At 42.3% G+C, this 25,065-nt stretch overlaps 1 protein-coding gene across 2 annotated transcripts in view; it reads left to right on the top strand.

The window, feature by feature from the left end:
* The window catches only part of PCDH15 (protocadherin related 15), a 1,406,570-nt gene that overhangs the window by 1,139,323 nt on the left and 242,182 nt on the right, over positions 1 to 25,065 (top strand). The gene's annotated exons all lie outside the window — the stretch shown is intronic.

The raw sequence follows: 25,065 nt of genomic DNA on the forward strand, positions 1-25,065 counted from the left end.
GCTCTGATAGAACAGATTTGTCTCCCCATACAGTGATCAGATCCAGTATCTTCCGCACGGTCCGTGCTGGAGCTCTTTTTGGATTTGGGACTGCATCGCCACCCGTGCTGATCAGAGCTCCACGCTGGGCAAACAGGAAATGCAATTCAAAAGTTTGTGGGGCTTTTCCTGTCTACCTGGCCACTGCATCTGAGTTCAGATTGCTGTCCAGAGTGGTCACAATGGTGCACTGTGGGATACTGCCCGGAGGCCAATACCATCGATTTGTGGCCACACTAACCCTAATCCGATATGGTAATACTGATTTCAGTGCTACTCCTCTTGTTGGAGAGGAGTACAGAAACCGGTTTAAAGAGCCCTTTATATTGATATAAAGGGCCACGTTGTGTGGACGGTGCAGCGTTAAATCGGTTTAATGCTGATAAAATTGGTTTAAATGCGTAGTGTAGACCAGGCCTGACTGAGTCAGAAATATCGGGAGAATTGCATTTTATATTGTATTTCTGCTTTCAGAGCTAGCCAAACACAGGAAGTGCAGAAAAAGGGGTAAAACATAAATGTAATATATAATATTTTCCTTTTCCTAGCTCAGCCTGAATTCAGGTTTGGGTTTGGTTAGAGGTTTTAGTTGGACCTTACTTTATCTGAACTTGTTCATTCTTTCGTAATAAGAAAAAGTTTACTAGTAGAATATGTCCTGAATCTAGCAGGAAAATATGAAATCAAGAGGAAATTTTGTTTGACTATACATTGCACTGTTTATTATTATTTTTTCCTTAAACCTGATAGGAAGAATCCCATCAATCATAAGTCAGTGATGGAGTTTCAGTGACACTGAAAATATGGACAGTAGAGAATTCAAAAGGCATTTAAGACATCTTAGATTAAAGGGAGACTTAAGCAATAAGACAAATCCACTGCATGTCACCTCCAGCAGCAACACAGTCACAAGACAATAGAATAGTAGAACTATTAAGACAGAACTGTATTAACCAAAGGACCCGCAAGACAAGAAAGATAAAGGAAAGAGGGGTTGGGGGAAGAGGGGAACATGAACTCTTCTTCCTGTCCCCATTTCATGATTATTCAGTAAAAACTATATTCATTATTGGGTGTGTGTTTGTTTTATTTATTTATTAGTGAGCTTGACTATAGTTATTTAGGATTTCTTTATCTTAAGAAAACAAAATTGATATTATCCAATAGAAAAACTGCTTCTCTGGACTAGATTTCTCTTCACCTCCAGTTATGTTACTTATTCACGAAGTCTGATTTAATGCAAATTGCACTTCAGGTTGTGTAGACCGCTTCAACAAAGCTTTATCTACACCTATATGGGCACAAACAGGATATGAATTTAGGCATTAATCGCTGTAGGAACTGGGTTCTTCACCACACTGCTCTGCTGCAAAAGTGCTCAAGCCGAGATGCCATTCCTTAGAAAAATAACTCAGTGAGCTTTTGTCAGCACTGTCATAGCTTAAATTTGTCACGTTGAAGTAAAAGATCAGTGATTTCAATTGCTCCTTGAGGACCCCTTCCTCTTTTGATTCAATGTGACAAAGCAATATTTTATAAATTTTAGTTTTTCTCAATAAATACACTTACATGGTTGCTGTTTTTTCTCATCTTAAACTATGGATGTGACATTTCAAAGCAGTAATAAGTATCTTTAAAATCCATGTTGTGTTTTTTTTTAGGTGCCCATAAGGTACAATAATCTCCTCAAATAATAAAATCAGTTCACTTTTAGCTTAGATAAAAGTATAAGGTGGAACATGTCATTGCAACAGCAGCTCCCTATCTTATCCATTAATGTAATTTCTAAAATATACAGAAACTGAAATATTCAAAAAAGCCTTTTGATAGCTTATTCCTATATGCCGCATGATAGAACCAATTTAGATAGAACCAAAATAAGAAGCCTTATTGAGGGCACAGGAACAAACCATCTCGATGTGCAGAAAGAATAGTAAATATGACAGGCGACCAGCTCGGCTTAACAGTGAAATCTTCGGTGAGCTTAAACTCAAAAAGGAAGCTTACAAGAAGTGGAAATTTGGACAGATGACTAGGGAGGAGTATAAAAATATTGCTAGAGCATGCAGGGGTGTAATCAGGAAGGTCAAGGCACAACTGGAGTTGCAGCTAGCATGGGATGTGAAGGGTAACAAGAAGGGTTTCTACAGGTATGTTAGCAACAAGAAGGTGGTCAGGGAAAGTGTGGGACCCTTAATGGGGGAGGCAATATAGTGACAGATGATGTGGTACTCGATGCTTTTTTTGCCCCGGTTGTCACAGATAAGGTCAGCTCCCAAGCTGCTGCATTAGGCAACACAATATGGGGAGGAGGTGAGCAGCCCTCAGTGGTGAAAGAACAGGTTAAGGACTATTTAGAAAATCTGGACACGCACAAGTCCATGAGTCCAGATCTAATGCATCCAACGGTGCTGAGGGAGTTGGCTGATGTGATTGCAGAGCCATTGGCCATTATCTTTGAAAATTCATGGTGATCAGGGGAGGTCCCGGATGATTGGAAAAAGGCAAAAATAGTGTCCATATATTAAAAAGGGAAGAAAGTGAACCCAGGGAACTATAGACCGGTCAGCCTCACCTCAGTCTCTGGAAAAATCATGGTGCAGGACCTCAATGAATCCATCCTGAAGCACTTGGAGGAGAGGAAGGTGATCAGGAACAGTCAACATGGATTCACCAAGGGCAAGTCATGCCTGACCAACATGATTGCCTTCTATGATGAGATAACTGGCTCTGTGGATATGGGGAAAGTGGTGGATGTCTTGACTTTAGCAAAGCTTTTGATATGTTCTCTCACAATATTCTTGCCAGCAAGTTAAAGTAGTATGGATTGGATGAATGGATTATAAGGTGGATAGAAAGCTGGCTAGATTGTCAGGCTCAACGGGTAGTGATCAACAGTTCAATGTCTAGTTGGCAGCCAGTATCAAGCAGAGTGCCCCAGGGGTCAGTCCTGGGGCCAGTTTTGTTCAACATCTTCATTAATTATCTGGATGATGGGATAGATTGCACCCTCAATAAGTTTGCAGATTACATTAAGATGGGGGGAGAGGTAGATACACTGGAGGGTAGGGATAGAGTCCAGAGTGACCTAGACCAATTGGAGGATTGGGCCAAAAAGAAGTATGATGAGGTTCAACAAGGACAAGTGCAAAGTCCTGCACTTAGGAAGAAAGAATCCCATGTACAGCTACAGGCTCGGGACCAACTGGCTAAGCAGCAGTTCTGCAGAAAAGGACTTGGTGATTACAGTAGACGAGAAACTGGATATGAGTCAGCAGTGTGTCCTTGTTGCCAAGAAGGCCAATGGCATATTGGGCTGTATTAGTAGGAGCATTGCCAGCAGACCGAGGGAAGTGATTATTCTCCTCTATTCTGCACTGGTGAGGCAACATCTGGAGTATTGCATCCAGTTTTGGACAAATTGGAGAGAGTCCAGTGGAGGGCAATGAAAATGATTAGGTGGCTGGGGCACATGACTTAAGAGGAGAGGCTGAAGGAAAAAGGGTTATTTAGTCTGAACAAGAGAAGAGTGAAGGGGGATTTGATAGCAGCCTTCAACTACCTGAAGGGGGGTTCCAAAGAGGATGGAGCTTGTCTGTTGTCAGAGGTGGCAGAAGACAGAACAAGAAGCAGTGGTCTCAAGTTTCAATGGGGGAGGTCTAGGTTGGATATTAGGAAACACTATTTCAGTAGGAGGGTGATGAAGCACTGGAATCGGTTACCTAGGGAAGTGGTGGAATCTCCATCCTGAGAGGTTTTTAAAGCCTGGCTTTACAAAGCCCTGACTGGGATGATTTAGTTGGTGTTGGTCCTGCTTTGAGCAGGGGATTGAACTACATGACCTCCTGAGGTCTCTTCCAACCCTAATATTCTATGATTCTGTAAAATGTTACCAGTTATTGTCATGTTTATCACCAGTCCTGTCTTCTGCTATCAGGCTGGATAAAGCTATCTCTATATATTGCAGATGTTGGGTGCATATTCTGATATCCATGTTCATAAATGTGAATAGGTGGGATGAAAAGGGGGTGGAGTTGATATTCAAAATTGTTTTGTTTTTAAGCATCCTTGAAAGCATCGCAATAGTGATGACGCTTATCACCTAGAACCATAGGGTTAGAAGCAACTGCAAGGGTCATCTTATCTAACTCCCTGCCTAAACTATCCAAGACAGATGGATATCAATCTCTTTTTGAGAACTTCCAGTGAAGGAGTTTCCACAACTTTCCTAAGCAGTTTCTTCCAATGACCTATTGCTCTTACAGTTAGGAAGTTTTTCTTGAGTTTTAATCTAAATCTTTTGTGCTGTCATTTGTATCCATTGCTTCTTTTCCTGCCCTCTATGGCAAAAGAGAACAATTTTTCTCCATCTTTTTTTATGGCAACCTTTCTAATATTTGAAGATAGCTATCATATCCCCCCTTACTCCCCTCTTTTCCAAACTAAACATACCCAGTTCCTTCAGCCTTTGCTCATATGACCTACATTCCATCACTTTGGTCATCTTTGTCACCTCCCTCTGCATCCTTTCCAGTTTCTTTGCATCCTTTCTATACAGTGGTGACCAAAATTGGACACAGTACTCCAGCTGAGGCTTAAACAGTACTGAGTAGAGTGGTACTGTCACCTCCCATGACTAGAATGCTATGCCTCTGTTAATGCAACCCAAAATTGCATTTGCTTTTGTTGCAACAGCATTGTATTGCTATTGTTGCAACAGCATTGTATTGCAACAGCATTGACTCATTCTGAGGTTGTGATCCACCACAACTCCCAGATCCTTCTCAACAGTGCTGCTGCCAAGCCAGTTACCCACCCGTTCTGTATTTGTGGATTAGTTTTTTTTTCACTGAGCGTGGCGCCTTACATTTGTCTTTGTTGAATTTCATTTGTTGTCTGTATTTTTTATCTGCAAATCACTTTCTAAACATTATTTAATCATGTTTATTTGTTGTCCTTTACAATAAATTAATACCGAGAGAGTATATTTTTTACAAACATTGAGATGTGTTTTGATCTGACTAGAATAATGCCTCTTTTAACTAAACCTCAGGGAGAGCCATTTGAAAAAAAAAACAATATTTATTGCATCACACTTTCACCATTAACTTTAAAGGTACCTAACTGGTATCTGTGTCTTTAAAAAAATCTTTCCTACTGTATTTAAAACACAAAACCTAAAGTTCACCAGAATGTATATGCAACTCTTTGGCAGCAGAGAATGAATTTTGAAACCAACTTTGTAGGAATTACTGATGTGAATCCCATTAAGTGAATCACTTAGAATATTTCCCCCACATATTTTGCATGGCAAAATCTTGTACTGCAGAAGAAAATGTTTTAGCATGCTAGCTTATAGTTGATGCTGTGGTGCTGAAACAATCCAGAAAAGTAGTCTGTCAGTTAAAATTCTAAAATGAATACTGTACAATTTTATTAGTCTATCTCAAATACAAGGATTACTTTTAAAATCTTTACAACTGCCATTTACAATCAACTAATATTACCCTGGCATTCTTGGAAATACATTGCAGCAATGTTAACTAGGTGAAAGGCAAAACTGTACTAGATTTAATGGTAACCATTGTATAGTATTAATATTCTTTACAAAATATATAGAGTAGTAAGAAATGAATGTCTGCCTCTTTTAATCAGATTTTCTCTCATAATTTTCCACTTGATGCTTTCTTCTGTCCTTCTGAGATTTCTAGAACTGGGTTTCCTCAGCAGTTACAAATTCACTCTACTAAAGCATATGGTAAAATGCATTCAGAATCCCTCATTTATCTGACATGATAGAATTTAGAATTCTTGCTAACATTTTGCTTTTGAATAGAAAATTAGGGCTAAAAATGGAATCCCATAAGGGCTATGGTTAAACCATAGTCCTATTTCCCAGGAAAACACAAGGCATTGTAAATTAAAAGAATTTCTGTTAGAGATAGGTGCCTATTATGTACCTGTAACAAGCTTTAAAATTCTGTGAAGTAACAGAACTCACAGCAGCTCTGATCCTAGGCTCTTCCTCTGTCAGCTGGCGCTCTTGTAGGCAGTGGCAGAGTAGTACCGCCTGTGGGGCTGGGGTAGCATACTGAAGATTAAAAGAACAAAAGTTAAAAAGGATAAAGCCAAAAGTGTAATGGATGTATTTCAAATCTCTTTTATTTTCACAGTGGTGTCTAAATTGGGGCAGTTGAAGGTGTACTAGATTCCCCGCTGTTGGCATCCCCCAACAAGTCAAGAGAAGGAATGCTGAATGAAGTTCTTTTCTTTGTAAAGGGTTGATGTGAAACAAAAGGGTTTTCAAGAGTTCAAATGCACAAAATTGACAATGAAATTCAGGCTGTTTCAAGTCAAATTCCTTATGGCCATTTAAATCTCTTATGTGTGAGATTAAAAAGAGTCTACTGAAGAAATGACATCCCAAATGACCTCTGATATAATGTGAAATATTTAGCAATGTAAACTCATTTTCTGAATGTTCAAGAGCCTTCAGACAGTGTTGGTTACATGGATCCGGGTTCCTCAGCTATATGTGAAGTGAAGAGGAAATAGTTTTAGGTGGGTTATATCTATGCACTAGTTGCAAAATGTGCAAAAGGTCTGAATTCTGATGCTGCCGGATGATGGAAGGACCATGAACATTGTTTGATGCTGAGCTTTAATAAATAGCCACTTGTTTACTATGAAGCCACAGAATTGAGGGCCAGATGCAGAAATAAATTAATAACAGGCAGAAGACTTAATTATTTTTTTACAAAGTTGGCTCCATTTCCAGGACTGGCGCCAGGGTTTCTCGCGCCCTAGGCGCATAGCCATTTCGCTGCCCCCCGCGCTTATCCTGCGGCTCCGGTGGAGCTGCTGCAGGCATTCCTGCGGAGGATCCGTTGGTTCATGGCTCCGGTGGAGCTGCCGCAGGCATGCCTGCGGGAGGTCCACCGGAGCCACGGGAGCAGCCGATGGTCCGCAGCCATGATTGTGGCAGCTCCACTGGAGCTGCGGACCAATGGACCCTCCGCAGGCATGCCTGCGGCAGGTCAACCAGAGCCACCTGCCGCCCCCCCCGGCAAAATCCCGCCCCTCAATAATCCTGGCACCCTAGGCGATTGCCTAGGCTGCCTAAATGGTAGCGCCGGCCCTGTCCATTTCCCCCATTTCTCTCTCCATCTCACATTAATTTTGTGGACATTGTTATCAAAGTCACTAATGATTAATGAAAATCTTCAAACTGAGCAAAGCTATTGAATGAAAGAGGGAAGAATATGAAAGAAAGGGAAGAGAGAAATAAAGCAGAGGGAAGGAGAATATGGAAAAAGGACATGAATTATTTTTAAATTGCATGATAAATAATCATCACATCTGTTACATCATATAAACCAATCCATGATAGGACGCAGTCACTGGATTGTCATATATTGTAGGTGCTCTATCTGCCATAAAGAGGAAATATTGTAAATAAGGCGCATTTTATAAAAAGCAGCTCTATCCCTAGACCTTGCATATACCTTCATCTATTAATTGTCACTTTTCAAGAGGAATCACTTCGACGGTGCTTTTTCTTCTGTTATAGGAATAGAAAATATGAAATGAAGTGATGACTGTGTTTTATGGCGCTGTTCCACCATTTTTGGAATGGACATTGAGAAGGGAAACAGAAGTGGATAGAGGGGAGATGGGAAACTGGCAGGGCATGGAAATGAAAACGGAGATGTAGCAGGTAGGGAAGAGAGTGCAGCTGACTGAGGATGACACAGTGGATGGGAGAACAGGCCTTGGGAGAGGGTAGCATGGAGAGCACAAATAAATGTAGAGTCTTTTATCCATGTTAAACTTTAAAAGTTTAAAATATAGCTCTGTTAAAAGTATGTTTCTTTGATGTCCAGTTAATGACCCCAAATAATGTTACACTCCACTTGGCTTGACTTGGGAAAAAATAAGTGGTGGTCTTTCCCAAATGCCACCTACTTGCAGCACCAAAATGAGGTCATCCACAGTAAATTGTACAGTTCTGTGATACTCTGCTTTAATACTGTTGACACATAAATTATCATCATGTGACATCTGAGCTAACATTTCACTGAGATGAACTGTGCTGTTCACGTCTCAGAGCTATTTTTCCAGACTGCAGACTCACATAAACAGCTCTCTATCAGTTCCACTTGGTTCCCATTTATGAAGTTATTTGCCACAACCATAACAACTAGAGACTTTTTCTGTTTGGTGGTGGTGGTTTTTTGTTTTATTTTTTAAATGAAAGCTGTGATTTTGGACAAGATAATGGCTGCAGAGGAGTACCAATATCGCATATGAGCACATACTGGATATTTCAGAGCCCTGAACCTGACTTGACATACACTGCCCACCCAGCCTTAATGTTGTTCCACACAAAATTGCACAAATTTGTGCAAAGGACAAAATTGCAATTGACTAGGAAATTTTAAAATCCCCCCTCCAGTGTAGACTAGAACACTGTAGTATTATGGACTACACCATTGTGTGTCAGAAGTAACTCCGTTGAAGTCCATGGAGTTATGCTGCAGTAAATCCAGTACAAGTAAAACAATGCTCACAATTTTAATTGTCACATAATATAATTAAAACACAAACTGACAAAGTGTATTTCAATTTACATCAACCATATAACAAACATTCCATAGCACCAAATATCAATAATTCATAAAAAATATCCATCACCAACACATCACACTATGAGGAAACTTACAGACCTCTGCCATAACTAAGTGTACCCTGGGCTATTTCCTTGCATGTTCACTCAATAAACTCAATATAAAATCAACAGTGTATACTCAATGGTATATTTAAATTACAGAACCAAACAAGAGGCCAAAATGTAGAATAAATGAGTAATATAAAGATGGAGAGTCTGGCTATGGGGTCCCTTAACTGTTCATTTTCAGATGTTACAACATTTAGATTTTGTTTTAAGGTGTAGAATATTTGTAAATATTTGTAAAGAAAATGAAACATTATTTCTGGGTGATAACTGGCTGCTGATGAAACACACTTGCAATATTAGTGCTTTCTTAACAAGATTACGGGGGTTTTTTAATTTTGAATATTATGAATTCTCATCCACTTCTGAATTTTATCTCTATTGATGGGGTGGAAAGCCCTAAAGTTTAATGATTTGGAGTTTAGTCTAATGTCCATTGAAGTCTACTGCGGGCATTGAAAGAAACCTGTTGTGTCCAGTCCAAAAGAGATATGGTGACTGTAGAAGCTTTGCATATCAAATAATGTCCTCTAACATCAAGAGAGACCTGCAGCTGTGTGTAAATATAATGATGAATAGTTTTGCTGGTTGAGGCTCTTTGAACAGAATATGATTAAATATTTTAGCTTCAGTCATTGCCATATGCAATACAGTAGTAACTTTATACAAGAGACCTCACTGTGTTAGACTTTGCTGCATTAGTGGAAATAACTGAATTAATATTCTTTACAGTTGTATGTGTGGGGAGAGGGTTAATAATGGATTATAAAACAAGCTAGAATACCATAGTTTGATGATTTGGTTGGTTAAAAATATGATGCTTCAGAACTGGTGTGTCTTATATTTATCATGCAGGAATATTTTGCAACCTACAGGATCTTTTCTTAGTCAATGTTCATAAGTTCTGGTTCTAAAAACCTGGCTGCCTAGTGTTGTTCCCTATATCTGTTGCTCTCTGGACTGAAGAGACAGGGCAGCAGGAATGCTGTGTAAAGTTTGAACCAGATATGAAAATCATCAGATCATATCTAGAACTACTTTTAACAATCCAAAGGTGTAAGTAGATCAGAATTATTAGCTAGACACAATCAAGTTTATTTCTGTTTAGTTTTTTAAGGTTTGTGGATCACGTCTGTGCTAAGCCCAGATGCTTTCGTTTGCTTGTAACCTTTAAGCTGAACCCCCAAGAAAGCTATTTTGGGTGCTTAATTTTTGGAATTGATCTTTTAAAATCTAGCAAAAGCCTAAGTTCCAAACGTATTTTTTCCTTTTTGGTTTTAATAAAATTTATCTTTTTTAAGAACAGGATTGGATTATTGGTGTCCTAACAGGTTTGTGTGATGTTGTTTGATTAACTGGTGGCCTCAGCTAATTTCCTTTTGTTTCTTTCTCAGCTCTTCCCGGAGAGGGGATGAAAGGGCTTGAGGGTACCCCAAAAGGAAGAATTCCCAAGTGCTCCTTCCTGGGTTAAAAGAGTGGGTTTTTTTGTTTTTTGCATTTGGGTGGTGGCAGCGTTTACCAAGCCAAGGTCAAAGAGAAGCTGTAACTTTGGAAGTGTAATACAAGACTGGAGTGGCAAATATTAATTTTTAAAATCCTTGCAGGCCCCCACTTTTACACGCAGTGACAGAGTGGGGATTCAGTCTTGACAGAGGCCATAATTCTATGTACTTGTATGATATTCTTTACTGTGCTTGACTGAGGAACACATACAATCAAAGGCACCTGTGGATATGATGGGTGAATGCACTAGTGCTAATGCCTAAGGATCTCTCCAGCTAAAAAGTCTGTTGTTAAAGTGTCAGTTTCTTTAAAGTTTATCTCCTTGCCTGACCCAGAAGATGAATTCCTTCTACAGTACAATTTACCCTGGGGACTTCTAGTTAAGAGATTGAAACAGTCTATTGAATTAGTAGTTTCTTTAAAAAAATTAGCTGACCTAAATTATACTGGCTGGCTTGAGGTTGCAAATAGGGAGATTAGTTCCGTGCTGACTGTTGAATAGACAGTTAGTCACTCTTGATAACTGTCCTATACACTTTTTCCTTAGAGAGTTTGAAATAAACTGCTGAAATTAAAGTTGTTAACATGAAACCAGTCTTTTAAATTACATCAAAAACACTAACTGCATTATTAAAAGATGAAACATATTCCCCAAAGTTCCCTCAAATGAAACTGTCCTTCCTAATCAGTGCTCTTCTTGTCCCTTAGGTATATATTCTCTTCTCCTTATTCCACAGAGTCCCACTAGTATCAGAGTGGGAGTTCTGCATGCATACAGACTTGACAGCCAACTTGAATAAGAAGGAATTAACTTCTTAACATATTAACCCATTATGACGAGGTTTGAAATATTACCCATTTTGAAGATACTGAATCGAAAGATACAGTATTAAATGTTACATTCTGCGTTTTGATATGTGGGTGTTTTAGAACTGTCAAATCTTTTTATAGTATATTTGCTCCCCTAATTTTCAGAAGAAATCAAAAGTAATTAGCCATAACAGAACTGTTAACAATTTTGCTTTGTTTATAATTAAAGCTGGTGCTGTTTTGTGCAAAAACTGTTGCACATCTTTCCCTCCCCAACAACTGGACTGGGAGGCATCTTGCTCCTTGAGTTTCGGGACTGGCAATGTCATGTAAAACTAAGGCTGGAGAATCACTACTTGACAAATCTAGCACAGCCAGAGGAGACTAAGATACTTTCTGTGACCTTTGCTTTCAGTTGTCTGTTGTGTGCGTGTGGGAGTGTATGTGTATTTATATATGTATAGTTATATATAGATAGGGAAGAGAGAGACAAAATGTCTGTGTAACTATGAGATCTGGCTTTGCAGGTGGCAAACTTTACAAACTAGTTTCCTGTCGTTTCTTTCTTTCTTTCTTTCTTTATTAATGGGCATTCATTTGGGCTGACTTGCAAAATTCATTTGTTCTTTTGCCACTCATGAGTAATGAGGTCATTCTGAACCTATGCTGATTGAAATTTCATAGTAAACCTCCCTTTCTTTCTTGTGTGCTGCTGAACTCCCCCTTGTAATTACATTAATTTTCATTCTTTGTTTAACAAAAATAAATCTATGTTCCAAAACCTTTGCTTTCAGTAAAGAAACAAAGGATTTTGTCTTTATGTCTGTGATGGAAAGGGGATAAGCAGCACATAAAGGCACCACCAAATTTTAGATACAAGTTTGTGTGCACATGCCCCTGCCCGCCCCCCAATATACCTGAGTAGTCTAAATAACTGTACTAATTGAAATATCTTAATTTTAAATGTAACAAAAGATAATTAAAATAGTTAAACTATAAATAATTAGCTAAACTATAATCTGGAGGAAGCAGCTTCAAGGGCACATGAAGTCTTGGCTTTTATTTTTAATTATAATTGGCTACTTAACACTGCAGTTTTAATGAAGGGGGAACTGTCAGACATCGAAAACAATCAAGTATGTAAAAAGAGACACAGGCAAGATTTTCAAAGGCACAACCCACTAATCCAAATGAACACTCCTGATCCACAGATGTCAGATACAGACTAATGAACAGATAACTAAATTCAAAGTTGAACTGCTTTTCAGAATGTTTCATTTGCTATAAAAAGTCACTCCTTAGTATACATTTGGGAGAGGCAAAGCTGCTCTAAATGCAACTAAACCAGCCACAGGAAGACCACTCTAGTGAAGGGGCCATGTGTGTAGCTGATACGTTCCTGCACACTGGCATTGTCTGGCTATCTAACAGCTCACTGGGGACAGCTGAAACAGGTTGTAAGGGTGTAGGACTCACCCCTGCAGCACCTCCTGCTGGTTTCTTCTGGGAATTAGCTCTCCAGCCTCCGGAGCATCCTCTGCAGGCTGGTGTCCTGCTGCCTCTTGGCCCCCGTGTTCCTCCTAGACCTCGTTGAAAGTCATTGCCTAACTCCCTTTGTTCTTGTGAAACCTCCCCTTTCAGATACTTCAGCTCATTTGCTATCTAATGTATTAACAGTCTGAGAATATCACTATTTTTCTGAATGTTATAGACATAGATTTTGACAGCAAATAGTGTGTGTTTGTGTACGTGTGTATATACCTGTATAGTGCACAGTTCTACCAACTTGACTAAATAAATGCTTGCAAAAATACTTTAATTTCCTTATACAAGAGCAGTTATATTATTTTTAATATAATTAAATAGAATTAGTTTTCTCTGGATAATAAAACTCAATGTAGATCTGCTTTATGATCTGGGAAGAATGTACTTGTCTGAAGGCAGGCTTCTGAAGAGGCAACTGAACAGTTAATTTTATGTACAATACCTACAATGCTTTACAACATTTCTATTTCTGTCTTTGTTGTATGGCGTATTCAGTACTTAAAAATAACTCTTACTGCTGCTAATAAGGCTTGCATCCCTACTGTACTATGAGAAGAGATTAGTAAATATCTCTTGCTTGAGTCAATATCTCTATACCAACTATGTTTTGGTCATTCAACAATTTTTCAATGTAAGCAAAGTCCTTTAGCCTTTTAAAACAAATGATAAAAGCCTCAGTTCCTAGTGTTAGCTGAGGAGCTCTCAGCTGAAGAACAGGATGCAGAGGTTGCTTTATGTCTGTGCACTTCTGGATCCCAGGATCACCTGTGCTCATCAAGTCCCCAATTTCAAGTTAAACCAGCATGAAAGGCATTTTTACCTGTGTGGTGCGGTGGACACCCGCTCCTGCCTGGGAGGGCTGGAAAGCAGCCCTGCAGAGGGCCGCAACTCTAAAAGCTGGGCTGATTGGGGAAGCAGCTGCAGCTGGGTCACACCCCAATCAGGCCACAGCTGGCCTGTATGAAAAAGGCTGTGAGCCAGGAGCCCTCTGGCTGCAGAGGGAGATGGGCCTGGCTGCAGGGAGCTAGAGACAGGGTACCTGAGTGGAGCAGGGCTGGGGAAAGGCAGAGAAGCCTGGGAGCTCCAGCCTGGAAAGCCCCAGGCTGCAGCCTAGCAGAAGGCAAATAGGTACTGGGGGTTGCAGAGGGCAGCCCAGGGGTAGGCAAAAGTAACAGATCCAAACCCAACCTTGCCAGTGATTAATAGGCTGATACTGCAGTCTGCCCATGGGTGCAAGGGCTAGATGATGACTGGCAATGACCTTAAACTGAGGTGAGGGGATAGTGGGTGGGGGTTCCCTGGGGAGGGGAGTCCCAAAGAGAAAGGGGTTACTGCCAGGAGGCAGCACCCCAAACAAAGGGGCACCGGGTCTGGGAGGAACACAGGGGCCAAGAGGCAGCAGGACACCAGCCTGCAGAGGATGCTCCGGAGGCTGGAGAGCTAATTCCCAGAAGAAACCAGCAGGAGGTGCTGCAGGGGTGAGTCTTACACCCTTACAACCTGTTTCAGCTGTCCCCAGTGAGCTGTTAGATAGCCAGACAATGCCAGTGTGCAGGAACGTATCAGCTACACACATGGCCCCTTCACTAGAGTGGTCTTCCTGTGGCTGGTTTAGTTGCATTTAGAGCAGCTTTGCCTCTCCCAAATGTATACTAAGGAGTGACTTTTTATAGCAAATGAAACATTCTGAAAAGCAGTTCAACTTTGATTTTAGTTATCTGTTCATTAGTCTGTATCTGACATCTATGGATCAGGAGTGTTCATTTGGATTAGTGGGTTGGAAAACGTCATTCCTGTTGGAGAAGTGGTTCAACAATTTTGCTCTGCATAATAGTTGACAATCTAGGGTCTAGGTGTTTGATAGAAAAAGGTGTCCCATAGATATATTTTTCTTTTCTCTGATTTCTCATATCTGAGTGTTTTTAGGGGGAGGCCTATAGTCTCTAGTTTTCCATCATGGCTACCATGACTACTTAATATCATGTGAATCCAGTACTGTATGTTTAGATTTCTGTGAGATCACTTTTTACGAATCTAAAATAAGAAATAACAATTCCTCTGAGTTCACAAAATAGACTAGTTCAAATTGGGGATGCTGACTGATCCCTGCAGTCTCCTATAGCTGTTTATATCTGGGTTTAAAAAAAAGTCCATAGCCATCTACTATAGCATTTCCAAAGATATGTGGTAGAAGGAGTGTGTTGTGGAGTCATAGAGTTTAAAGCCAAAAGGGACCACCAGATAATCTAGTCTGACCTTCTGTATATCACAGGCCACCAACACCACCTACTACCCTCACACTAATCACAACAACTAAAATTAGATGAAAGTATTACAGCCCACAGGAGACCAGACTGTTATAGCCACAGGCAGAGAATAGGAAGCACTGAGGTATTCCAGTGTCAGAGGGCCCTGAAATTGCAGGGAAATGATTGTGAGATATATGCAGATAATCCTGGAGAGTGACCCCACATGCGCACACATGCTGAAGAGGAAGACAAAAAAAACCCTCCTCAGCCCCATCATCACTGCCAATGTCATCTGAGGGTACCTCCTTCTTGCCGCCACATACCGTGATCAGTTAGACCCAGAGCATGTGAAGAAAAGCCAACTAACCAAGCACCATATTTTCTCTGGTATTTTTCAGGTGCTTTACTTTCAGGTATGACAGCTAAACATTTTCGTTTTTTAAATAATCAACTATTGGGCACCCTGGTCTCACTAATTTCTTTAAGAGGATGGTTTCGATTTGAGCCTGCATATTCTCCTCTGGAAGTATTTTTTTTTGACCAGTGGAGTAAGTGTCTGACAAACAATAACTGAAAGATTCCATTCAAAAAAGCTACTACTAACTGTTCTAAGTAATTTTACAGCCAAGTGGTGGATTTTGACCTTCAAATGCAGTTCTGTTCTTCTCTAGTTAGAGAGATTATGTGGGTTCGGTAATATCTCTTATTAGCCCAACTTCGAATTGAAGTCTAATACACTGGGAGAAAACAAGGTTTCGAGCTACACAGATCTCTTCTTCAGCTCTAAGAAACATGCTTATAGTATACAATACCTCTGTGTAGCTTGAAAGCTTGTCTTGCTCACCAGCAGAAGTTGGTCCAATAAAAGATATTATCCACCTTGTCCTTCTAATATCCTGGGACCAACATGGCTACAGGAACACTGCATACTTCTCTAGTTACAGTCTCATTATGGTGTGTCAATGACACTGAAAGTAAACATTACTTTTAAATTAAATTAATTAAAAGAACAGCTTGAGATCTCAAGCTATTACATGTGGAGACTTTAAAATGGTAAATACATACCAACTAGAAGCCTTCATAGTTTTACTTGCTAAGTGTTGCTAGTTTGCAACACTTGTCCAGCTTTGTTTTGCTAGCTTGTCCCTCTGCTGTAAAAAAGCTGTTAAATAGCAAAACTACTTCAAGGCCTGAAAAATTACCACATGCCTACAAAATACCTATTAATGGGCTTGACTTTACTATAGCATTTTATTATGTTTGAACATGCTATGAAGAATTGAGTAAATGGACATATCGCTGACCACAACTTTGTGGCCAGTGGAGACCAGTACAAATTGTTTTCAGCATTGTGTCAGCTAACCATGACTAAACCTCCCTGGGGTCTGTTTATGGTTTTCCTAGTAGCAGAATGAAGGTTGATGGGATTTATTATAATTTTCTCTGCTGCCCTGAATAGCAGCTTTGAAGCTCTCCAGAATCTGGTTGATTTACTCTGCTCCTGTTTGAGAAGGAAACAGAGTTGCCAGCTTTCTAATCACACAAAACTGAACACCCTAGCCCTGCCCCTTCCCTGTGGCACCACCCCCTGCCCTGCCCCTACCCTAAGGCCCCGCCTCCTATCACTACATTCCCACTCCCTTGGTGGCTCAGTTTCCCCCACCCTCACTCACTTTCACTGGGCTGAGGCAGGGAATTGGGGTGCAGGAGGGGGTATGGGCTCTGAGTTGGGGGTGTGAGCTCTGGGGTGGGGCCATGAATAAAGGGCTTGGGGTGCAAGAGAGGGCTCCGGTTTTGGAGGGGTCTCAGGGCTGGGGCAGAGGCTCAGATTTGGGGTGTGGGTTACCTGGGGTGGCTCCCAGTCAGTGGCATAGTGGTCTAAGGCAGGCTCCTGGCCTGTCCTGGAACCATGCTGTGCCCTGGAAGCGGCCAGCGGGTTCGAGTCTTGGGCGTGGTGGCCAGGAAACTCTGTGTGCTGCTCTCACCCAGTGGCACACCCCCCACCCAGCTCCCATTGGCTGTGGTTCCCAGCCAGTGGGAGCGCAGAGCTGTTGCTCAGGGAATGCACAGCATGTGGAGCCCCATGATGGTCCCCACCTAGAAGCCGGACCTGCTTGGATGTTCCAGGGCGCAGCTAGGTGCCAGGACAGGTAAGGACTAGCTTGCCTTAGCTCTGCATCACTGCCAACAGGACTTTTAATGTCCAGTCAGCGGTGCTAACTGGAGACGCCAGGGTCCCTTTTTGACCTGGTTTTCCAGTCAAAGACTGGACACCTGGCAACCCTGGAAGGACATTCAAGACCCTGGTTTTGCCTTTCTTCAGCCTTAAGAAAACAGTGCTGTACTGGTTCACATTTACATTTATCTTCAGTCATAAGATTTTTTTTTTTAATTGGAGGTTTGAATTCTTCAGCAGTTGGTGACTTAGCACTCAGTCCACAATGGTATGGGGTTTTGTTTGGTATTTTTTTTCTTTTTAAACCCTAAACTATTATTTTGCATATTTTCTCCAGTGAAAAAAATTAACACCTAGGAAACATGTTTGCACTCAGAGAATAGATTTTATTCCCACAATAATGTATCACCATCCATTCATTTTGTTTTTGTTTCCAAACTTACTCTTAATGCACTCATTGTTACCTTAAAACAGAAGATAAATACATACTATATCTATACATAAGGTAAATTTCAATATTAATAATAAAAGGAAATATTCATGGGTTGATCTTTAGCTGGCTTTATATAAGGTAGTATATGTAGTTGCTCAATGAAATAATTATTCTGTGGGCTTCATCTTTCATAAACTTAAGAAATTAATCTATGCCATCTCTATCTTTGAAGGAGAAAGTAGTTAAGTACATTAAGATTAATCGTAATTGGGACAAAATACAACATGGTTTTACAAAAGGTAGATCGTGCCAAACTAACCTGCTCTCCTTCTTTGAGAAGGTAACACATCTTTTAGACAAAGGAAACACAGTGGATCTAATTTACATCAATTTCAGTAAGGCATTTGTTACAGTTCCACATGGGGAATTATTAGCTAAATTGGAAAAGATGGGGATCAATATGAAAATTGAAAGGTGGATAAGGAACTGGTTAAAGGGGAGACTATAACGGGTCACACTGAAAAGTGAACTGTCAGGCCGGAAGGAGGTTACTAGTGGAGTTCCTCAGGGATCAGTTTGGGACCAATCTTATTTAATCTTTTTATTACTGACCTTGGCACAAAAAGCGGGAATGTGCTAATAAAGTTTTTGGATGACACAAAGCTGGGAGGTATTGCCAATACAGAGAAGGACCGGGATATCATACAGGAAGATCTGGATGACCTTGTAAACTGGAGTAATAGTGATAGGATGAAATTTAATAGTGAAATGCATTTAAGGATTAATAACAAGAATTTTTGTTATTAGCTGGAGATGCATCAATTGGAAGTAACAGAGGAGGAGAATGACCTCGTAGTATTGGTTGATCACAGAATAACTATGAGCCGCCAATGTGATATGGCCATGTAAAAAGCTCAGGTTGTCTTGGGATGCATCAGGCGAGGTATTTCCAGTAGAGATAAGGAGGTGTTAGTACCATTTTACAAGGCACTGGTGAGACCATTTTACAAGGCACTGGTGAGACCTCATCTGGAATACTGTGTGAAGTTCTGGTCTCCCATGTTTAAGAAGGATGAATTCAAACTGGAACAGGTACAGAGAAGGGCTACGAGGATGATCCAAGGTATGGAGAACCTGTCTTATGAAAGAAAACTCAAAGAGCTCGGCTTGTTTAGCCTAACCAAAAGAAGGCTGAGGGGAGATATGATTGCTCTTTATAAATATATCAGAGGGATAAATACTAGGGAGAGAGAAGAATTATTTAAGCTCAGTACCAATGTGGACACAAGAACAAATAGATATAAACTGGCCATCAGGAAGTTTAGACTTTAAATTAGACGAAAGTTTCTAACCATCAGAGGAGTGAAGTTCTGGAACAGCCTTCCAAGAGGAGCAGTGGGGGCAAAAGACATATCTGGCTTCAAGACTCAGCTTGATAAGTTTATGGAGGGGATGGTATGATGGGATAGCCTAATTTTTGCAATTAATTGATCTTTGACTATCAGTGGTGAATATGCCCAGTTGCATATACACTGCTTTTAAGGGTTGAGAACAGATTTATTTTTATTATAAACCTTTCTCTCATCAGGGAAGCTCTAGATCATGATGCACCTAAGGAGGCTCCTAATACCTTTACTTGTTGTATAAGTATCAAAGTGGACTTCTACTTTGTTGAATTGTCCGAGCTCATCAAATACTACCATAGCTTTCCTCACTGCAGAAAGAAGTTAGTTGTCTGAGGGGTCCTTGAGGAGCCAATTCCCAAGATAAGAAAAGAGGATTACTCCTGACTGTCATAGATGAGCAGCTACCACCACTATGTGATGACATCTAGTGTTTCCCTGTTGAGAAATAGGTTTATAATAATAATAAATCTGATTTGCAGGTCCAAATGAGCCCACAAACAGCCAGAATTTGTCTGCAACTCCATGTGAGCTGTCACCTTTGTCACACTTTATGCCAAGTTGCATATATACACTGCTTCCAAGGGTTGAGAACAGTTTATAAACCCAGCAAACACATTCTGAATAAACTAATATCAGTCCTTCATGAGATTCTAGCGTTACTGAAAAGACCAAGACAATGTCTGTGCTGGAGTTTCCTTCGCTCTCCTTACCCACCATAGCATCATATGCAGCTCTTGTAAGATGGGAAGCTCATCTTCGAACAGGAGTCCACTCTCCAAATCTACCTCCTGGAACTCAGAGTGGTCAGATTTGCCTGCAGACACTTCATTCCCATGATCAAGGGCCAATCTGTGAAGATCGTGACAGACAACAGAGACAGTATTTACTTTATAATCTCCAAGGAGGAGCAAGATCCCCTTCCCTTTGTGCAGAAACAATAAAATTAGGGAACTGGTACATAGCCCATCAAATTTTCATTTTGTCCTCATACTTCCTGGGTATTCACAGGGCCAGTTCAAGGAAGTTTCGCGCCCTAGGCGAAACTTCCACCTTGCGCCCCCACCCCTAGCCCTGCGGCAGCTCCCCACTCCGACCTCCGCCCTGAGGGCCCCCCCCCCCGGGAGCTGTGTGACACCTCCCCAGCCCAGCTCACCTCTGCTCTGCCTCCTCCCCAAGCACACTGCCCCTGCTCTGATAGCTAAGGGTTAATGTCTCTTTCACCTGAAGCACCTGACCAGAGGACCAATCAGGAAACCGGATTTTTTCAACTTTGGGTGGAGGGAATTGAGTGTTTTTGTCTTTGTTTTCTGGCTGCCTGCCTTCTCTGAGCTTTGGAGAAGTAGTTCTATTTTCTAGTCTTCTGTTTCCAAGTGTAAGGACAAAGAGATCAGATAGTAAGTTATATGGTTTCTTTTCTTTGGTATTTGCATGAATATAAGTGCTGGAGTGCTTTGATTTGTATTCTTTTTGAATAAGGCTGTTTTATTCAATATTCTTTTAAGCAATTGACCCTGTGTTGTATCATCTAATACAGAGAGAACATTTGTACTTATTTTTTCTTTCTTTTTATATAAAGCTTTCTTTTAAGACCTGTTGGAGTTTTTCTTTACTTCAGGGAAATTGAGTCTGTACTCACCAGGGAATTGGTGGGAGGAAGAAATCAAGGGGAGATTTGTGTGTTGGATTGCTAGCCTGACTTTGCATTCCCTCTGGGGGAATAGGAAAGTACTTTTTGTTTCCAGGACTGGAAGCAGAGAGGGGGAGTCACTCTGTGTAGTTTCACAGAGCTTGTGTCTGTGTATCTCTCCAGGAGCATCTGGAGGGGGAAAGGGAAAAAGGATTATTTCCCTTTGTTGTAAGACTCAAGGGACTTGGGTCTTGGGGTCCCCAGGGAAGGTTTTTCAGAGGGACCAGAGTGCCCCAAAACACTCTAATTTTTTGGGTGGTGGCAGCAGGTACCAGGTCCAAGCTGGTAACTAAGCTTGGAGGTTTTCATGCTAACCCCCATATTTTGGACGCTAAGGTCCAAATCTGGGACTAAGGTTATTACATGGTGGCAGCGGTGGGATATAGACAGAACCCAGAAGCCAGTAGAAATATTATATTTTTCTTTTCTCTGCTAAGGGCTTTTTAGCAGAGAGAAACAGTTTGGTTTTAAAAGGGAACCAGAGAGAAATTTTTTTTTCTGCTTTCTCTGGCAGTTTGTGGCTTGCATGTTAAGCAGAAGTCGTTAAGGACTATTAACAGTCTTTTGTCACAATAGCACTCCCATTGAGAGTCGTACCAGCACTTATAGGCATGCAAATAAAGTGGTTTTTCTGGTTTCCTTTCATTGAACGTTAGCTAGAGAGAGAAAAGGAAAAAAGCACTGTTGCTAGGCAGACTTCAGGAGGCAACAGAACCTGCAGTTCAGAAGATAAACACCGGAGGGCACCCCAACACAAGAAAACAGGAACCATGACTTCTAAGGCAAAAATTGACGCCGAAGGACAAATCAAAGAAGCTGAACACAGGCGACAGATGGAGATGAAAGAAAAGGAAGAAAGCATGAAACTGGCAGCCTTCCAAAGAGAACAGGCAGCCCAAGAGGCAGCACACAAAAGAAAACTAGAAGAAGAAGAGATAGCCTACCGAAGGAAACAAGCAGAAGAAGAGTTGGCCCACCACCGAGAAATGGAAAAACACCAAAAAGAAATGAAAAAACAACAAAAAGAAATGGAAAAAACAACAAAAAGAGAATGAAAAGAAGGAAAAACAGAGAAAACATGAACTGGAGTTGGTAAAAGCTGGGCTGCATGTGCCAGCCAACCCTAACAACCCGGCGCCAAATATTGCTCCACAGCACAGGAAATTTCCCACCTACAAGGCAGGTGATGACACCGAGGCCTTCTTGGAAAATTTTGAAAGAGCCTGTCTTGGGTACAGCATTCCCAAGACCAGTACATGGTAGAATTGAGGTCACAGCTCAGTGGACCTTTAGCAGAGGTGGCAGCTGAAATGCCTAAGCACCAAATGAATGACTATAAACTTTTTCTAACCAAGGCCAAATACAGGATGGGGATAACCCCAGATCATGCCCGTCGGCGCTTCAGAACCCAAAAGTGGAAACCAGAGGTGTCATTTCCCAAACACGCCTACTACATTGCAAAAACTATGAGGCCTGGCTAACAGGAAACAACATTCAAACCTTGGAAAAACTGAACCTCCTCATACAAATGGAGCAGTTCTTGGATGGTGTTCCTGAAGACATCACACGGTACATACAAGATGGACACCCCAAGAATATCGCTGAGGCGGGGGAGATTGGAGCCAAATGGATGGAACTGGCAGAAAGCAAGAAAGCTACTGTCAAGGGGAACGATTACCCCAAGGGGCACACAGACCATAAACCCTACAACCGAGGACAGCCAAAGACCCCACATACCACCCAAGTAAAGCCACAGATACCCTACCCTTCAACCTCACCAGTCTCCAGTAACTCACCTCGGCCCAGTGACCCATCAGATGGAAGATGCTTTAAGTGTAATGAACTGGGACATATCAAGGCCAAGTGTCCCAAGAACACCATGCGAGTGCAATTCATTACACCACCATCACACCAAAGATCCCCAGGCCCGGATGCCTCTCAAATACCCTTGGAGCGAAGGGAAAATTTGAGAGTGGGCGGAAAGAAGGTTACTGCGTGGAGAGACACGGGGGCACAAGTGTCAGCTATCCACCAATCCTTCGTTGACCCCAAATTCATCAACCCAAAGGCCAAAGTGACAATTTACCCCTTCATGTCACAAGCTGTAGACTTGCCTACAGCTCAACTGCCTGTCCAGTACAAAGGCTGGTCAGGAATGTGGACTTTTGCAGTCTATGACAATTATCCTATCCCCATGCTACTGGGGGAAGACTTGGCCAACCAGGTGAGGCGGGCCAAGAGAGTGGGAATGGTTACACGTAGCCAAACCAGGCAAGCTTCCAGACCCATTCCTGTTCCTGAGCCGTCCACAGAGGCCCCGTCTGTGTTACCAGAGACCCAGACAGAGGTAGTGGACCCGGATTCCATGCCAACCACTGAAACAGCCACAGCACCTCCAGTCCCAGGCCCGGAACTGGAACAGCAACCAGCACCAGCGATTGCAACCCCATCTTCAAACTCAACGCCAGAGGGCGCCAGCGAGCCAGAACTGGCAGAAGCAAAAGACAGCCATACCCAAAAGGCTCAGCCAGAGCCTGAAATACCCTCAGGTGCACCAGCGGAGAGCGGTTCACCAGCAACGGAAACAACCCCATCACCTACATCGCTTCCAGAGGGACCAAGCCCAAGTCCACAGTCTGAGGAAGAACTGGTGACCCCAGCCTCAAGGGAACAGTTCCAGGCTGAGCAGGAAGCAGATGACAGCCTTCAGAAAGCGTGGGCGGCGGCACGGAGCACCCCACCGCCTCTCAGCTCTTCTAATCGATCCCGGTTTGTTATAGACCAAGGACTTTTATACAAGGAAATTCTTTCTGGTGGACACCGGGAAGAATGGCAGCCGCAAAAACAGTTGGTGGTTCCAACTAAGTATCGGGGGAAGCTCTTAAGCTTAGCCCATGATCATCCCAGTGGGCATGCTGGGGTGAACAGAACCAAGGACCGGTTGGGGAAGTCCTTCCACTGGGAGGGGATGGGCAAGGACGTTGCCAAGTATGTCCGGTCTTGTGAGGTATGCCAAAGAGTGGGAAAGCCTCAAGACCAGGTCAAGGCCCCTCTCCAGCCACTCCCCATAATTGAGGTCCCATTTCAGCGAGTAGCTGTGGATATTCTGGGCCCTTTCCCAAAAAAGACGCCCAGAGGAAAGCAGTACGTACTGACTTTAGTGGACTTTGCTACCCGATGGCCAGAAGCAGTCGCTCTAGGCAACACCAGGGCTAACACTGTGTGCCTGGCCCTAACAGACATCTTTGCCAGGGTAGGTTGGCCCTCTGACATCCTTACAGATTCAGGTCCTGGCAGGGACCATGGAAAAACTGTGGGAAACTCATGGGGTGAATCACTTGGTTGCCACCCCGTACCACCATCAAACCAATGGCCTGGTGGAAAGGTTCAATGGAACTTTGGGGGCCATGATACGAAAAATTCATCAACGAATTCTCCAATAATTGGGACCTAGTGTTGCAGCAGTTGCTGTTTGCCTACAGGGCTGTACCACATCCCAGTTTAGGGTTTTCACCATTTGAACTTGTGTATGGTCACGAGGTTAAGGGGCCATTACAGTTGGTGAAGCAGCAATGGGAGGGGTTTACGCCTTCTCCAGGAACTAACATTCTGGACTTTGTAAGCAACCTACAAAGCACCCTCCGACACTCTTTAGCCCTTGCTAGAGAGAATCTAAAGGATGCTCAGGAAGAGCAAAAGGCCTGGTATGACAGACATGCCAGAGATCGGTCCTTCAAGGTAGGAGACCAGGTTATGGTCTTGAAGGCGCAACAGGCCCATAAGATGGAAGCATCATGGGAAGGGCCATTCACGGTCCAAGAGCTCCTGGGAGCTGTAAACTACCTCATAGCATTTCCCAATTCCTCACTAAAGCCTAAAGTGTACCATGTTAATTCTCTCAAGCCTTTCTATTCCAGAGATTTACAGGTTTGTCAGTTTACAGTCCAGGGAGATGATGCTGAGTGGCCTGACGGTGTCTACTACGACGGAAAAAAAAGACGGTAGCGTGGAAGAGGTGAACCTCTCAACCACTCTGGAACGTCTGCAGCGGCAGCAAATCAAGGAGCTGTGCACCAGCTTCGCCCCATTGTTCTCAGCCACCCCAGGACGGACTGAACGGGCATACCACTCCATTGATACAGGTAATGCTCACCCAATCAGAACCCCACCCTACCGAGTGTCTCCTCATGCCCAAGCTGCTATAGAACGGGAGATCCAGAACATGCTACAGATGGGTATAATCCGCTCATCTACCAGTGCATGGGCATCTCCAGTGGTTCTGGTACCCAAACCAGATGGGGAAATACGCTTCTGCGTGGACTACCGTAAGCTAAATGCTGTAACTCGTCCGGACAACTATCCAATGCCACGCACCGATGAGCTATTGGAAAAGTTGGGACGTGCCCAGTTCATCTCTACAATAGACTTAACCAAGGGGTACTGGCAAGTACCGCTAGATGAACCTGCCAAGGAGAGGTCAGCA

Source organism: Gopherus flavomarginatus, chromosome 6, assembly GCF_025201925.1.
Source record: "Gopherus flavomarginatus isolate rGopFla2 chromosome 6, rGopFla2.mat.asm, whole genome shotgun sequence".
NCBI lineage: Eukaryota > Metazoa > Chordata > Testudines > Testudinidae > Gopherus > Gopherus flavomarginatus.